Raw genomic sequence first — 11,204 nt, 5'->3', positions numbered from 1 at the left:
TTGCAAATAGTTCCTTATTGCCTGTCATGTGATGTGAGCAACCACTATCAAAGTACGACAACTCTTTACGTCTTGTGCGAAATGTTCCCTATATATGAAGAAGTTGTAGAACCTTTAGGTACCCAAACTTTGGGTCGTTGAATGTTAGTATTTTTGGTACCCTTAGGTACTCACATTAACTCATAATGATCAATGCTATTTTTTATCCTACAATGAGTAGAGATATGACCATATTTCATGCAATATGTGCACAAAAACCTTTTCTTGTATGTGGGAGCATGAGATTGATGATACCATTTTCTATCAACATGATGATGACTAGAGTAAGCATGAACCATTTTCTATCAACATGATGATGACTAGAGTAAGCATGATTAGATTTAACTTTATTATTTTCAATTTCTAATCTCTCAATTTTGGACCATAGTTGTTTGTTTTCAAAGTCTAGATCTCCTATCATTTCTTCTTTTAGAGCTAGAGAGGATTTTAGGATCTCAAACTTAGAATCACAAGAAACATGTAATTTTTTAAATGAGGAATATTATTTTGCTAATCTTTTAAATTCAAAGCTTAATTCTTCTAAAGCCGCTTCTAGTTCACATTGTATATAAAGAGATTCACTTTCGATTTCGGATTGTACCTCATCTTCATGAGCCATGAAACAAATGTTTGGGTCATGAAGAGCAATCTTGGCGCCATCATCAACACTATCCGAATCGCTTGGTTCGGACTCATCCCAACTGACATACATAGCTTTCTTCTTCTTGTATTTTAAATACTTCTCCTTGAGCTTGGTGTTGGCCTTTTGTTTTGATGATGTTTAACAAATAATTTACATCTAATATTGTTTGTCTAGTGTTTGTGTTTTATATTTATTCTAGGCAAATAATATATTGGAGGATGGATGGAATTACGTTTCAACGATCATATCCAGTGGCGGTTGGCGGAATTGTGGAGTGAAGCCTTGCAATTCAAGTTGAAGATCCAAGTTCAAGCTTTTTCCGCATAGTGTACCAAGTCAAGCTTATTGAAGATCATTTTGGTTTTTGGTTTCATCCACAAACAAAGTTTTTACAAATAAATTCCAAAAATTATGTATACATGTTTGTTTTTTATGTGGATATGTTGTTTTGGTTTAATTTCATAGATATAAAAAAAATATATATTCATATACATACTCATATGTTTCATAATCTATTATATTTGTGAAAATATTGTATTTATTATTTATAGACTTCATAACAATAGTTTATATCTTCCTTTAAGTCTATAAAATTATTTTGTAAAGTTTTAAAATATGGTTTAGCCAAAATATTAAAATTCATATGTTTACATTTTTATGTTTTGAACTATTTTACAAAATAATGATATTTTATATTTGGGAGGTCCTTTTTGAAAATCAGTTTTTATAGCATATGTATTATCATGTCTACAATTATTTTTTAAAGTTTTATATTTTTCTGAATTTATTTGATATTTTTAAACCTAGTTTAAAATTGAGTTTTTCTGTGCACTTCAAGTATGTGCATATTTAGTCGACTCATTAGTCGACTCATGAGTCGACTTATAAGTCGACTCATGAAGTGCAGCGAAGTTGTGATTTTTCTTCTACTAGGTCGACTCATATAAGCCGACTCATTAGTCAACTCATAAGTCGACTCATAAGTCGACTTATCAGAGAGTCGTTGCACAGTAACAGCTAGTTTCTAGATTTGTTTATTTTAAATGTTTTTTATGGGATTTTGTTAGATTCTTGGGCTGGTTTCTTTAAGCCTATATATACCCCCTTTACATTAACTATTTTACATAAACCAAGAGAATATTTTAAACAAGTTTAACAAGGGTTTAAAGTTTGTTTTAGTTTGTTTAAAAGAGTGTTTAAGAGTTTTGTTTTTGAAGAGAATTTCACAAGAGCAAGTGGAGATCATCATTGGTGTTTGAGCATTCACTCTTCTCCCTCTCTCTTGTTATCTATAGAGAAGTTTCCATAAACTCAATCTAGCTTTATATTTATATTGTTTAATTACCATCTTATTAAGCTAGTGTTTATATTGAGTTTAGTTAATTTTATTTACTCTTTGTTTACACACACAACCATTGAGCTTATTGTATTTGCATACATTGTATAATTGGGTTGTGAGATTGTGTGACTTAGAGTGTGAGCTTACATTGTGTTCTTATCCATTGTAGAGAATAAATTTATTTGTATTGTGAGCCTAATTGTGTAGTTCACTTTGTAATACACTTGTACACCGAGAGGAGTGTGTGGTCAAAACGGAGTCGATACCGAGAGGAGTGGTGTCGGTGGCCTAGTGAGAGGTGATAATTCCGAGCACTTGAGGGAGTCGATACGTGAGGATCAACACTTGAGGTTGTAGCTTGTGTATGTACTTTGTGAGGATTTGTGAGAGTTGTCGGTTGACTTGATAACCGAGTGTGTAGAGTTTTTGGTTAGTTAGAAAACTGAGTGTGTAGAAAAGTTTCGGCTTCCAAACCAGGTTGTGTAGTGGATTCTTCCCGGGAGTGTGGAGTGGAGACGTAGGACGGAAGGTCCGAACTCCGTGATCATTTCCTTGTGTTTGAGTTTGGCATTGGCGTATTTATTCTTGCATATTATTATATCGCCATTATTGCATGATCATTTTGTTTACCTTTGTTTATATTGTATATCCTTGCATATATCTCATAGCATATCTTATTGCTAGGATATAGCCATTTGTTCATATTGTATATTCTTGCTCATAATTAGTTGTATATCTATCTTGCAAGAATATATTTGTTAATAAGTTTTAATTGGCATTTAAATCAGAATATATTATCATAAACCCTATTCACCCTCCCCCCTAGGGTTCTTTCCTAGTGGCATTAGGGTCCAACACTTGGGACAATCCTTGGCTAAGTGTCCCGGTTCATTGCATTCGAAGCATTTACCTATACGAGAAGGAAATTTGTTGTTAGATAGATTTTTGAATTTTTTGTTCATTTTGATTAGTCTTGATATCCTTCTAGAGAGGTGTGCCACTTCTTTAGAGACATCATCTTCACTATCCGATATGGATGAATCGTTAATTGCTCCATTGAGAGCTATGGACTTTGATTTTTGGGGTGGCTCCTCGGTTACCTTTGGGGGTGCTTCTTCCTTCTCCTTAACCTTCTTCTCATGGACCTTGAGCTTGCCAATAAGTCCATCAAGAGTGAGAGTAGATAGATCATGTGCTTCTTCGATGGCCGTAGCTTTAGGTTCCCAAGCCGTAGATCATGTGCTTCTTCGATGGCCGTAGCTTTAGGTTCCCAAGCCGGCGTCAAAGAGCGAAGAATTTTATAGCACATCTATTGATTCTCCAAGACCTTGTCAAGACCATGCAATTCATTTATAATATTAGTGAACCGAGAAAATATAGAGTCAATAGATTCACTTGGAAGCATTTTAAATAGTTCATAATCATGCATGAGTCCACTAATCTTATACTCCTTCACTTGGGGGTTCCCTCATGGGTAATGCATAACTTCTCCTAAATTTCGTGTGCGGTTGCACATGTACAAACTCTCTTATATTCATTAGGGTAAGACCATAAATTAGTGCATTCATGGCCTTAATATTAAGGTTAGCTAAGTTCCTCTCATCCTCGGTCATTTCACTACTAACCTTCTTGACATTTTTTTTCTCCACAATGTCTAGGATATCAAGGTCAATGCATTGTAAAAAAATTCTCATCCTAGCTTTCTAATAGGCAAAGTTGCTACCGATGAAAAGGGGTGGCCTAGTGGTGGATTATCCTTCTAGCATATGCATATTCATTAAAGCCTCCATTTAGATCTCTTCTCTAAGGGGTTTAAGCCTAACAAATAGTAGAGACCTTGCTCTGATACCAAATGAAAAGGGGCCCTAGAGGAGGGTGAATAAGGTTTATGGACAAATAAAATGCAATTAAAAGATATTCCAATAAACCATACACAAATATGAAATATGATGACAATAAAAAAGAGTAGGGATAGAGATAGTTACCCAATTGATGACACGCGGTATGTTCACGAGGTTCAGTCCGCTGACCTACGTCCCCGCTCCTCACTCTAGAGGAGAAATCCACTACACACCCGGTTTGGAAGCCGGAACTTATTCTACACAACAATCTCCATCGAGATCTCACAACCACACAGTAGATCTCCACGAGATCAAGCTCATAACAGTAGTAAATCGAAGAAAAGCTCTCTCTTTACTGTAGCCCTATGGCAAGAAAGGAGATTGCAATTGAAGCTTGGGATGTGAGCTTTGAAATAGTGAAAGCAAATGAAAGTTGAAACTCTTTGAAAACAATAAACTCAAACACAAGAGATTTGCAATGAAAGCTTAGGTTCTAAAGTAGTTGGGGTTGTTGGGTATTTATAGGGAGAGAAGACAACAGCCAAAACCCCAAAGAATCAGCAAAAATCCCCCAAAAACCGAGAAACAGATTCTGTACAAAAACTAGACGTTAGACTGCTATCAGTCGACTGACGGGAAGCATCAGTCGACTGATGAGCTGATCGTTGTATTTAAATTCTACCTCATCAGTCGATTGACGATCACTTTCAGTCGACTGACAAATCGTCTGTCGACTGGTCAGTCGATCGAAACAAAACAAAAACTATTTGATGATTCCAGGTACTTTTATCAGTTGACTCGCCAGTCGACTGATGTCATTAGTTGACTGGTCAGTCGATTGATAACAGATATTCAGTCTGTTTAGATTTTGAAAGTGAGTTTCAATAGGATTTAAAAAATAGTAAATAAATTCTGAAAAATATGAAACTCTAGAAATAGTTATAAACGTTTTGACAAACTTGTTTGAAAAGGAATTTTACGAAAAGGTCATCGTATTTGTGAAAATCATTATTTTAGCTAAAGTACCAAAATACAAGTTTTGAAAGTGTGCAAGTGTGTTATCCCATGAGCTTCAAATGTAATCAACAAACTACTTGCCTACATTAAGTACTAGAGAGAAAAATAAAATAGCAAATATCCCTCACATAGAAATACATGACTTGAGTCTTGATATTTGCTCTTGAGTAGATTAAGTTTCTTATGCATATGGTGCTCTTGAAAGCATTGCTTCATCACTTTGCCTCCACCTCCTTAGATACTGTCGTTATAGCTTATTTTTCATCCAATCCTCCATATAAGGTGCTAATGATATGTGATCTATAATATAGCTCAATAAACGATTAGCTCCAATAATGATGTTTGTAAATCATCATCAAAACAAAGGACCTAACAACACTAAGGTACGAATCCTACAAGCATGATAATCCATCGACATAAATGAAACAAGTTGTCGATCAGATTGCTCAACCAAATAGAACATTCAAAGTAAAGTAATTGTAGTCTCTTACACATGGATCGACATTATGCAATTAATTTACTCAAACTACAAAACTCGATCCAAATGCTTAGGCATAACAGAAAAAATTGGTCTTTCGTTCAAAAAGTTCCATTATAATATGTCCTCCAAAAAAAGAATAAGGAGAGAAAAGGGGGGGGAAGAAAGAGTGGATATCTTTAACGCCCTCGACCAAGTCTGAAAGAAGGCCTTGGTCGCCTCCGCCGACCTCAAAGCATCCACTTCTCGTTCTAGACCCTAGATGGTCTTGGATTGTCTGGAGCTGAGGGTCTGGTAACGCCCCGACAACCGCTCTGTCTCAACCAGTTCAACCTCCAAGGCAGCAGCCCGCCTCTCTGCCTCTTCCCTGGCTGATCTCTCTACGGCCAACATGTGTTTGAACCGACAGAATAGAACCAGCTCCAATGAAGCCCCTTGGGTCTGACAGGATTGAAAAGCTTGATGAATGTCATTGCTTGATATTTCCTTCAAACTTCTCTCGCCAGTGTCACTGCCAGGGCCAGGAGAAGACTCGTCTGTACCCTCCACCTCATCGACTAAAGCAAGAGGTTTTATGCCGGGTCGGCGAGATGGTCCAGGTCTTAGGAAAGATTCCCCAGCGAACCTTGCATCCACAAAATCGGCCAAGTACCTTCTCCTATCCCTCATCCCACCAGGAGAGGGATCAACCTCAATCACGAGGGGCCTTCTGTCAGAATCCCCCTCCACATCGAGGGCCCCCCTCGATCTCTTCTGAGACTCCCCAGCAGAGCCTTCCCTCTCAGCCCCGAGCATCCTGTTACAGACCTCCATTGGCGGAGGAATAGGAGAGCTCGCCCTGACCGCGAAGCCAGTGGAAGATCATGGACATGTCCTCCACCAAGTCCTCTGCGTCCAAAGGCCTGGCATAAGAACGTATCTTCTCCAGGGCCTCCTTCTCCAGATTACTACGGGCCACTGGCCTTAGGGCCTCCAAATTTGCCCCTGGCTAGGTTGAGCAGGCAAAGATAGCACTTTCATGTTGGGCCGTACTCCAACTCGGTAGCAGACGACCACGAAGGCCACCAAAGCCCCTACCGCATTCGGGTAAAACTACATGGGGGAAACCCCCAGAGCTGCGTGTACTCCCCTAACAAAGGGATGAAGAGGCAACCATAGACCCTACTCCAGATGTGCTAAGTACAATGGCACTTGGCCCTCGCCATGATTGTATACGGGCTCCTTCAGTTAGGGCTCCTCAAGTATTAAGGCTCGAGGAATATCGAATCTCTCGCACGACCACTTCAACTGATCTCTTAGAACCTTTGAACACAGACGCCGAAGTACGGCAAGCTTTTCTCCATGATGTCTAGAAGCGGGAGCTGGAGAAGCCATGAAAATGTTCCTTCTTTACAAAGTTCAACAATTTTGAAGATGAAAGATCTGTGAGAAAACCCTTTCAGCCCCTAGGATATTTATGAGCCTCTAAATAAGCGTACAGAAGAACTCAAGAGGCGCAATCTTGAAGCAACCAAGAAAGATCCACTTAGAAAACCCGAAACAGATTGCTCGAAATACCAACCGCCGCTCCAGCACGTTCTTCCACGCCAATAAATTGGCAAGGAAGCACCACTCGTTCTGCCCACAATGCCTCGTCTCCCCTGAAAAAACGGTTCAAGGTATCGATTCAACAGTTATGGTGGTTGGACAGAAAGTCCTATACCAGGTCTTGAGCCACGATCAACTGGCTAAGAACCCTCAACGTCTTGAGCGAATTTATACTAATCGAAAGCTTTTATCTATTTCACTCGAACCCGACTAAAGTCAGCTCCGAGTGAAAAGGATCATCTATTATGGTAATTCACCATCTAAAAACAAAATAACCAGTAACTATGTTTTCATAGGCCCAAAAGAGCTATGGCCCAAATCAGCTTAGCGGCCCGAAGCCCAGCCAAGAACGAGTCTAATGACCCGCCAAGTAAACGAGTCATCTTTAGCCACGCGAAGTGCGGGATCAGTCGATCCTTCATAATCAAGACGACTCCTCGAGAGTCCGCCCGCCTCACAATCAAGACGACTCCTCATATAGTTGGCTCGACCATCTACTCGGTTGTCTCCTTAGCCAAAAGCTCACTTGACTATCGGGTCGGCAAATCATAGGGACGACTGAAAAACCAACCCGTCTCTACTAAGCGAATAAGATCCAACTCAGATCCCTTCAGATATACATCAATCGACGCTACAGTATTGATCGATCGCATCAAGATTTTAACTCTGACAAATCTCAGGCGTAAACAGCTTACTCCGCTCACAAGTCGCTTCCCAGATATCACTAAGATATCCACTCGAATGACTTTCCTTCTAATCGCCAGCCAACATCTGTAAAGCAAAAGAATAACTAAACAGCCAACCTATCTTCCGCCATGCCTCATCTGTCAAAATCCGGGATATGTTGGAGATATCCTCTCTGTTGGCCTTCTTGTTTTGATGATGTTTAACAAACAATTTATTACTAATGTTGTTTGTCTAGTGAGTGTTTGTACCATTCTTATATATTGTAGACAAACAACTTGTTGGAGGATGGATGGAATAGAGCTTCAACGATCATATCCCAAAGGAGGTTGGCGCAAGTCGGTGAAGCCTTCAAATTCAAAGTTAAAGATTCAAGTTCAAGCTTCATGCTCAGTGAGATTAACCAAGTAAAGACCGGGGCGACTCCGCTATTGAAGACCATATCAAGCCTGGGGGAATTTAAGTTTAGAATTTATATGATGTGTGTTTAGTACTTTAAAGTCAATCATATACACACATACACGTTGGGTCTGTATAATATATAGTTATATATACATATATGTTTGTGTTTGATAGTTTCAAGTATTACTATGAAACAATAATGAATAAATGGAAAATACTTTTTGTTTCCATGTTTCATGTGTCTATATATCGATTTCACCTTTAACAAACCTTAGATTTAATGAAATCATATTTAGTGTTGTGTGAATATATCTGCATAGATATGCAATTTCATGAAAATATTGCATTTCTAGCGTTATGAAGACTTCACATAACAACACTGCCTTATATCTTTATCAAGTCTGGATACAATCATTTCATAAGGGTTCAAAATGTTGTCTTTAAGTCAAACTAATCAAAAATATCAATTTTCACGTTTCATGTTTTGGACTATTTTGTAACCATGATGCATATTTTTCATTTGGGAAGTCCTTTTTCGAACCAGGTCTGTTGCTAGCATCGTTTTTATCATGTCTACGAATCATTTCTCCAAATTTACAATTTTCTGAATGTTATTAATGATATTTTTAAACAGCGTTGCTTAAATCAGCCTCTAAAACCGATTTTTCTGGGAATGTCAGTTTTCGGTCGACGTACGCGTCGACCGGTCAATTGACCATCTCGTTAGTATTTTTCCAGAGAGTCATCGGTCGACCGGTTCAAGATCGGACCGAGAGGCTCAAATCGGTCGACCGACAGAATTTCCCGGTTCGACGACAGTTAGTCCAGAAAGTTTTCTTTCGCTGTTTTGTTCTCATCGGTCGGACCGACGCGAATTTCGCGCTTCGACCGATCAATGTGACGTTAGACTTCAACGGCTATTATCTGAGCTGACTTTTCTGGGGCATTTTCGGTTTTGCTGTTTTGGGTTTTGCTTGAGATTTCAATGGGTATACATATACCCATTGCCTGTTTCTTTCAATCTGCCTAGAGGGACTTTTAAAAACAGAGTTAAGCAAAGTTTTTAATCAAGCGTCTTTAAGTTTTGTTAAAAGAGTTTAAGAGTTTGTTGAGTTTGGTTGTGAAGCACAAATTTCATCAAGACAAAGAAGGAGATCATTCCTTTGGGTTTGGGCATAACTCATCTCTCTCTCACTTCTGATCTATAGAGAAGTTTTCTTAAACTCAATTCTAGCTATTTATTGTTTTGATCTTAATTTCCATAAGCTAGATTTAATATATTGATGTTTAAATCGTTTATTGATACTCTTTGTTCACACACACCTATTGAGCTATTGTATTTAACATTCATAGTATGATTTACGGGCTTGTGAAGGTTGGCTGACATGAGAGTGAGCTAATTATTCTCACCTTGTTTAGAGAACAATCAATCTTGATTTATATTTGTGTTAATTGTGAGGATTCACTTGTAATACACTTGTACACCGAGAGAAGTGTGGTGAGAGACGGGCTCGAATCAAGCACGCAATGGCGCGCGTTGGACGTGCCTAGGAGAGCGTGTTAACGACAATTGAGGAGGAGGACACGGGCTAGCGACCCCTTAGTGTGTGAGTGTGCTCTACATAGTGATTGTATCTCGTCAAGTGAGCGTTGTAAACGCTTGGTTCGGTTTGTGAACGTTAGAAAACCCGGTTGTGATATGGAGATTCTCCTCGGGTGAAGGAGCGGGGACCATAGCGTCGAGGCGGACCGCAACCTCGCTAAACATATCTTTGTTTGTGATTGCGATTTGGCGCACTTGTTTTCACTATTCATATCTACATCGCATTGTATAATTGCCTTGTGATCATTTTGCCCATCACATGTTGTAGTTAATTTATTTACCCCTCTTTTTAGTTTATATCTTTGCACATACGATTGTCTATATCTCTTTGTTAGGGTATATCTTATTGTTTATATATCCTTGCGATATATTTCTATCATATAGGATATATCATCTTGTGTATATTTACATATTCTTGCCACATAACTCTTTGTTCTATATCTATCTTCCAAGAATATATTTGCTTAATTATTTTAATTGGCCATTTAAATCGGCATAGTAGATTAGCATAAGACCCTTAATCACCCCCCTCTAAGGTCTTATCAATTTGGTATCAGAGTCTTGACGTGCTCTTTAAATTTAAAGGTCTAACGCCTTTGAGTTAATAGCATCCCAAGTATTCTTATTTTGCCCTATCTAGATTATGATTACATTAGTCTTGCTTGCATATTTTCACATATATATCTTGAATATGAATGTATTTTGTTTAGGCCCTATAAATCGCAATGGATTGCTCCTAATTCATTAATTTCCTATGCACAATGGGCTTCTAGATTGAACTATTGTTGAATCTAGAAAATATTTTGATTATGGCAAAATTAGCGGATTGTGGCTGTATATTGTGCCCACATTGGAGAAATCCAAGTGCGAGCGATCATGATAAGAAAACGTTTTCACATGAAACAAGCTTTGGTTTAGCAATATTTGCTTAATGCCTTTGACTCATCATTTTCTAACAAGTTGCTCATTTTGATAGTGTTTTTAATTTATGGAATTTCATAGAAGCCACATCAAGGCAACGTTGGAGGAAATCCCGACCGTAGTTTGGAGGATTATTCTTCAAGTAAGTGTGGAGCTCATCATTGCAACATGGCGCCCACTAGGCGAGAGCCCTAGTGCTGGTAAGCGATTTCGGAATCCGCATTAGTGATAATATACCATCAATGAACTCGCTTGTGCATTATGCCATAATTATCTCATGCCTATAACAAAATTGCAAAACAATTTATTGATCTTAAAAGCCAAGCCAATTAATTTAAAATCCGATCATGAGTCGCTAGCTTCCACATCTGATATTGTTAGTTAAAGAGAATGCCTATTTTAAAAGAAAAACAATGACCGTTATTAAGTTGCGAAAAATAATAACAATGTCTTCATCTATGCTAGCTTAACTCTGCTAAAAATGAATGCCGATGATTAGAAGTAGAAACTATTAGAAATAAGTTTAATTCTTTTTAGAAATGATCATGTTTCATGCTACTTCTATTTTCCAATGCTTCTATGCATATGCATGATTGAATCTTGGCTGAAAAACCGAATATCCACTCTTTTAGATTCAATCTCTCCTCTTG

Source organism: Asparagus officinalis, chromosome 1, assembly GCF_001876935.1.
Source record: "Asparagus officinalis chromosome 1, Aspof.V1, whole genome shotgun sequence".
NCBI classification, from domain to species: Eukaryota; Viridiplantae; Streptophyta; class Magnoliopsida; order Asparagales; family Asparagaceae; genus Asparagus; species Asparagus officinalis.
Note: the sequence above shows the minus strand (reverse complement) of the source record.